The sequence below is a fragment of the Magallana gigas genome, chromosome 9 (assembly GCF_963853765.1).
Source record: "Magallana gigas chromosome 9, xbMagGiga1.1, whole genome shotgun sequence".
In the NCBI taxonomy this organism is placed as follows: Eukaryota; Metazoa; Mollusca; class Bivalvia; order Ostreida; family Ostreidae; genus Magallana; species Magallana gigas.
Window position 1 is genome coordinate 10,564,861 of NC_088861.1, and position 6,891 is coordinate 10,571,751.

Sequence of the window (6,891 nt, forward strand, 5' to 3'; positions counted from 1 at the left end):
CAGTATGCTGAAACTTTAAGTTAAGATTCCAAATGGTTTACGCATTGCTGAAACTATTACTAAAATTGATTTGAGTTTAATAGTGATATCATTTATTTTCAACAGGTTTAAGTTTAATTCTAGCCTATTGATAATGAATCCGTACATACTAAAATGTATAGTAAGGTTTCAGCGTGACTGAAACTATATGTATACATGTAACTATCTTCAAATGTGGCAAATAAGGCGATTAAGAACCTTACTAAGTAATTAATTGAATTTGAAAAGAAAAACTGATGTCTGATATTGTTTAATGCATATGATGAAATCATTAATCTGAGGTACTCGGGCACGTGTATACATTCTTTGTCTAGGTGACCTCCTCTGTGATTTTACTGTATATTCTGTGTGGATTGCAGGGTTTTTTCTGTCAGGAGTGAACAAAAGACTGTTACATAACATATACACAGTACGAAGCGTGAGTTTATAACTGGAGCCCGGCGGGAATTTTTTTTCAATTTGTGTGTACCTGAGTTAGTAAAACTGATAAGTAAATTATAATTATTTAGTAAAATAAATTAATATACCTATTTTGTAAGACTCCTTCTTAAATCATTTAGTTATCATTTGAATGAACCTTGAGGTACAGTAACTAATTAAGCAAACAAATTAAGGTAAAGTCGTTGTCAATTTTTACAAATCGTACCAAATATTCGTACAACCTGAAGTTTAGAGCTAATTCATTTCTTTTTTAATACCACGCCAACACATGTACACAGGAATTTTTTTTTTTAAATTCTACAGTTGATAATAACAAGTAAAACCCACTTGGAGTTTGAGTCTAATATAATAATTGTTTAATTATTTACTTGCATTTCAGACGTTACTGCATGTATGACTGTATCATGATTCACTGGCGTCGGAAGCAAATTGAAAATGGGGGGGGGGGGGCTAGACTAATCCTCAGAAATATTGAGGAAAAACCCTAAAAAACCCTAATTCCCAAAATCATGAAAATCCTAATCCGGGGGGTGGGGAGGGGGGGGGGGGATATACCTATACTATATACTTCCGAAAATAAATTTCCCTACCCAATTTTTTTCCCCCAAAATCATGAAATTCCTAATCCGTGTCGGGGGGGGGGGGGGGCTAGTATGTCTATTACTCCAACTTCTCAATCTTTCAAGGTAAATTTAGGAACAATTACATTTCCGGCGAGAAAAAGTGGGGGGGGGGGGGGCTATATGCCTATTGGTTAAGTCTAACTTTGCACTAAGCCCCCCCCCCCCCCCCCCCCCCCCCCCCCCCCCCCGGTTCGACGCCTATGTGATTAGTGCATTTCTATAATTTGTATTTACTTTCTGTACTGTAAACACAGATATTGATACATGTTTATGAAACATGCACATGTTTCTGTTATAAGATATAATAAGCATTATTTATAATTTTACTGAAGTTATACGTTATATTACAAAATCATTTTAAAATCCAGCACTAGCCATGTGGTGCACGTGATTTTAATCCCATTTTTAAAATTTGATTATACATTCGTATACATTTGATGTAGAAAATATACCAAATAATTAAAACTATATTTTGTTTATATATCAGTCCGACGTGTACGTCTTACTTCCCGGCTTGTTTAATGCGTTTGTATTTTAATTTCATAAGTATTCTTAACGTACTGTTCATCGCATGACCAATCAGTGCACATGTGTAACTGTAAAATAATTGCTATCAATTCATCGTAGTTGTAAATTCACCGTACGGGTGAACGCTGTTAACCGGACCCCGTTAATTGATCGGCATCTTATTATATTTGTGATTTCTGTGTGTTCATGCAGAACCTGCTCTGTGATGAACATAATATTTTCACACCTCTATATTTTGAATAAGAATATGACCGTGCTTAGAATCGCGGTGAAAATTGGACAAGTCAAGACTAACTTGTCAATAAACTATATATATGGCTCTATCATATTTAGTTTGGCAAAATCATCAGTACATGTAAATAAAATATAGTTAAAGACAAAATCTGATACATATGTCTCATTAAAACTTGTTTAATTTCATTAGACATTTGTAATCAAACGGTCGGCCATTTTTTTTTTTGGTTAATCACGTGTTACAAATACAATTGTAACAAACACACGCCAATACTTTGTCGTATTTAACCAGGAAATACTGACTCCGACAGTTCTTATTTAAAATAAATATACATGTAAAAAGTATACTATTCGGTAAAAAATGATAATTTTGATTAAACATTATTCATTTTAAACTATCCCAAGATGCACTCTTCCAAGATTTAGCGGGTTCTGATTGGTCAGTATTGGCGCACTTTATGATTCCGAGCGAAGGTTAAAATGGACAAGAAGGTGCTGTTGTAAAATGGAGAATTGAGAAGCATTAATAGCCTCTACAACAAGGAGATAATGCAGGAACGAAGAACTCATGCCAAGGTAACTTAATTCACAATATATATACTCCGAATAACATTTTCAAGGCTCTAATTTATCTCTCATTTGTAAACGAGATCTCGCGCCATCAAATCAAGATGGCGTCATTTTTTCAAACTTGGTTCGGCGTTTTAATTTTTATTACCGTATCTCTTTTAAATATACGTTTTGACCAAGTTAACCATTAACCAACTTTATATGCATGATAATCAAGATTATCCAGGGTATACACATATATAATTATATAAACGTCCCTAATATATGAATGCTTGGTTGGTAAACAAGACGAACAATGAATCTTTCGCACATTATACAATTTACAAACTCTTTACAAATTAAATCCGGAAAATGAAATCTTTCACGTTTTTCTTTTTCAGCATTGACAGCATACAAAGTCAATGTTTCCGGTGATTAGTTGCATCCTCTGTTCGGTGATTCGGGTGAATGTTTTGACCAGCTGGACGATGTGAACGCAAGGTATTGCTTTGAAATTGATTATTTTCACCATTAACTTACACATGTGTTGGATGTTTATAATTTACTGTAGTAATTTTTGGGAAATCCTGGTCTAAGTTCTTGAAAAGGAGGTTGATGATGGGGGGGGGGGGGGGGGGGGGGGGTGTGAAACACACTTATTGTTGATAAATTTTTCCATTGTTCAACAAACAATAATTGAATCAAAATGAAAATAATGTGGTAGTGTTGATTTTGTGTGTGTTTGTTTATTAAATCAAAAGATCAATATGTGTGTTTAAATAAAATAAAATATGTGCTCATGTTCATGTTGTTTTCATCAAATCATCATTTCATTCTATATTCATCTTCTTCTTTTGCATGTTACTATTAATAACTAAACGACCTGATCGACGAGACAGTTGTATGTAAAAATATCAACGCATTTGATTGGCCTAGCCACTTTGGCGGGTCGTGCATTTTATAAAAAACCAGTTAACAGGTTCTGAGAGTGACCATACCAGTTACGACTCAGGGCGTAGGCAGAGCATATTCTAGCCACTACGTACATATAAATAGTTTCATACAGAACGCACAGTAAGTAGTTTTTATCTCCTACTAATATTTCCTCTTTTGAATGAGTGAATGAATGAATAGTTTTATAGTCTGCCAGACGTATATATTAATTTAGTATTCTGATAATTTTACTTTATAAATAATGAAAACGTAATGTTGAAGTTTACTTGTAACGCTGTATTCTATCCTCTAATATTTCATGTACTTTTTAATTGAAATACGGCACTGTTCCAGGTATATGTGACAGCTACATTGCCCAGATATAGTTAGATTAGATTCAGCTCGATTCCATAAATCGGTACGATATCCTTAGATATGCACATTATTACATTTATATTATATGTAATTCTAGAGCACTATTTTATAGCCAATTATAGCAAGTAACTGAGTATATAGTTGCTGATATCCATTTTAAATTATCAAGTTCAATAAACATAAACGTAATTATTTTATTACCAATGTTAGAGACTGTGGGACTGTGTGTTTTACTTATATAACAAATACATGTTAGCGTGCAAATGAAATTATTGTTTGTCATATTGTATATTAATATTTATGTTGATTATTGTAGGGCTGATCCCATATATAATATAGTCCTGGGGTCAGGCAATAAAGTGAGATAACCCACAACCGGACTTGTTTTCCTTTATAAAACACCGGCTACAATAACATAGCTTCAAACATAAAATGAAACCTTTTAGACCAGATACTACTGTAGTCATTATATGACATAGTTTAAACAGCAACTGGCAACTGCATAGTAGCTTCTGTATTCAGAATTTTATTCAGAATGCTTTTATTACATGTTAAGCTGAATGACTTATGTTCATTGTTTAAAAATCTAAATGAAACTTTTTTATTCATGTTTAAGATAAATAGAACAGACATAAAGTACAGCCCAGTGAAAGGAACAAGTTCATCGCAAGAAGAAGAGTTTTAATGCTACCACTGTCCAGAACTACTAAGTCTGCTGTAGCCATGATGTGATCATATGAGTGCTTCACCGGTCTGGACAATGCTCGAAAGTCCCCCAAAAAGGCCTATTTCCATAAACTACGACTCGGGTTACATCAACAACAGCCAAGGACGCTCCTTATTGATTCGAATGGACACATCTCTACGACCCGACTAAACCTCTGTAGAACAAGACTATTTAACTGTAAAGTATTCTCATTTCAAAAAACCTATAAACTATAAAAGTACTTTTTTATATGATCAAATACCAGTACATTACAATGTCTGTCTGTAAGCTAGAATCTTAGAAAATCACATGGTTTTGACTTATTAAATGATTGATTAGACCTTGCAGATATTAACTTTCATTTTCTTAAATAATTTGTTATATTTGCAAATATTGCATAAAATATTAGACTCCATGTAACATATATCCTCACACCTCCAAGTTGATAAGTGTTAACTCCTTTTTTTCCATTTTCTTTGTTTAAACATTTATTGATAACTTAGTTTTTATTTGCAGCCATATATGAAAAATTAAGAAATCAATCTTAGATGTAAAAACACTGCATTAGGAGATGAATGCATGGGTCATAGAAATGATAAAATACACCAAACAATATTCAATTATGTCGTATATGAAAATATATAAAGACAACATATACCCCATGTATTACAATTTTTATATATCAAATTACTTGGATGGAAAGTTATTTCGATGTGGGTTTTATTTTAATCTGTGTTATGTAACTAATATATAATTGGAATTAGCTTTTATATCATAAGTAAAATGCTGGTATTGATGAGAATTGTAAGGTGAATGATCTGTGTGATACTTTGTATTTTATACGTTCATGCTACAAAAAGCAAGTACATGTACATGTAGTAATACTTGTCATATATAAACAATGTATATTTTACTTCATGTCTTGGATTTAAAAATATTAATGTAGGTAAAGTAGTGAAATGTAGGAAGGTAAACCGTGTGTAAAGAAGAATATTCATCAGGAATGAACTGTGTTGCAATCAGCATAATTAATTAAATGTGTACATTATATTTTTGCACATGATTTGACAGACTGCTCCATTGTTAGCTTTTTATTGGCCAACAAGCTTTTCATATCTCCCTCTGGGTCATCTATTAAATACTGACAGGCTTATGATATTAAAATCTGATCAGTTGGTACATCATGGGTGGAAATGAAAAGTTCACTTTGGACTTAATGGATTATCAAAAAAATGATATCAAATCCTGTTCTATTGTAAAACATTAGATTATATTACTAACAAAGAAAAGGTTTATCCCAACTTGTAAGTGGGTCACTTTGACCTCATTTTAGAATTTATTGACATATTCAAGTCAAATCTGGGTCATACCTCTATAGTCAACTACTATCCTGTAGTGTAAATTTTTTTTTTTTTTAAAGATGGATACTTTAGACTTTTCAAAAATATTTTATGGTGTACATATTCATTGTAGTTCAAAACAAATTGAGACAAGTGTATCATGTTCATGTAACAGTGAAGTTTTCATTGTTTATTCATGTACGTGCAGTTATTTTGTAAATTGCATTCATATTTTTAAAAAAAGTAAGATCTTTGTTGCATTTTTAAAGGGAGATTTGATAGGCATTTAATCGAGATGCAAAAAAATACAAATGTAAAGATTTCTATTGGAGTTTTTTTTCTTGTACAATTTTATCATTTTTTAAATAAAAGTCCCTAATAAGGGAATTGCCATATGGACGTTTCTCCATTATTGTATCTTGGCTGTATTTTATTTATTATTGGAAACAATTTCAGATTTTTGAACAAAATAAATTTGGAACTGTTTGAAATTGTTTTGTTTTTACATAAAGTAGAAACCTTGCTCAGCTTTTGTGAAAGCAAAAATATAAAAAGTTTCAGTAAGTTTCAGTTGCGGAAACCTTTTGTAAACAATATGTTTCCCAATTGTATATGGAGGTTGAAACTATGCAGAAACTTCAAGTTTCAGTAAGTTTCCGTCGTGGAAACCATTTGTAAACAATATGTATCCCAAACGTATATGGAGATTGAAACTATGCAGAAACTTCAAGTTTCAGTAAGTTTCCGTTGCGGAAACCATTTGGATTCATGGACAGCCTAAGTTTCAGCACTGCGGAAACTTAATGAAACTTGAAGTTTCCGTGCTGAAACCTGTCGGAAACTTAAAGTAACCTTAAGTTTCCGCAGAGTTTCCAAAGGGTTTCCGCAGCGCTGAAACCAGATATTTCATCCAGTGTGAAGGAATTCTGATTTCAATCATAAGTCGCACGCAGAAAAAAAATTGTAGCATTCTACACATTATGGAGTTCCATTAGATTTGTTGGTCTCACCCAAAAATATCAGGACCCCACCCCAACTCCCCTACAAAAAAGTTCCTGTTTAATTCCTGGGTTTCATTTTACGTTTGAATGAATAGGATTGATTGCGAACGTCTGTTTATTGT

General features: G+C 32.6%; 1 long non-coding RNA gene across 1 annotated transcript; it reads left to right on the top strand.

Annotated features, from left to right (window-relative positions):
* Positions 1-1,582: 1,582 nt before the first annotated feature.
* On the top strand, positions 1,583-6,682 carry LOC136271628 (uncharacterized). Its single transcript, XR_010709569.1, has 3 exons — positions 1,583-2,441; positions 2,816-2,915; positions 4,339-6,682. It is a non-coding gene; the product is annotated as an uncharacterized lncRNA (long non-coding RNA).
* The last annotated feature ends 209 nt before the right edge of the window (positions 6,683-6,891 follow it).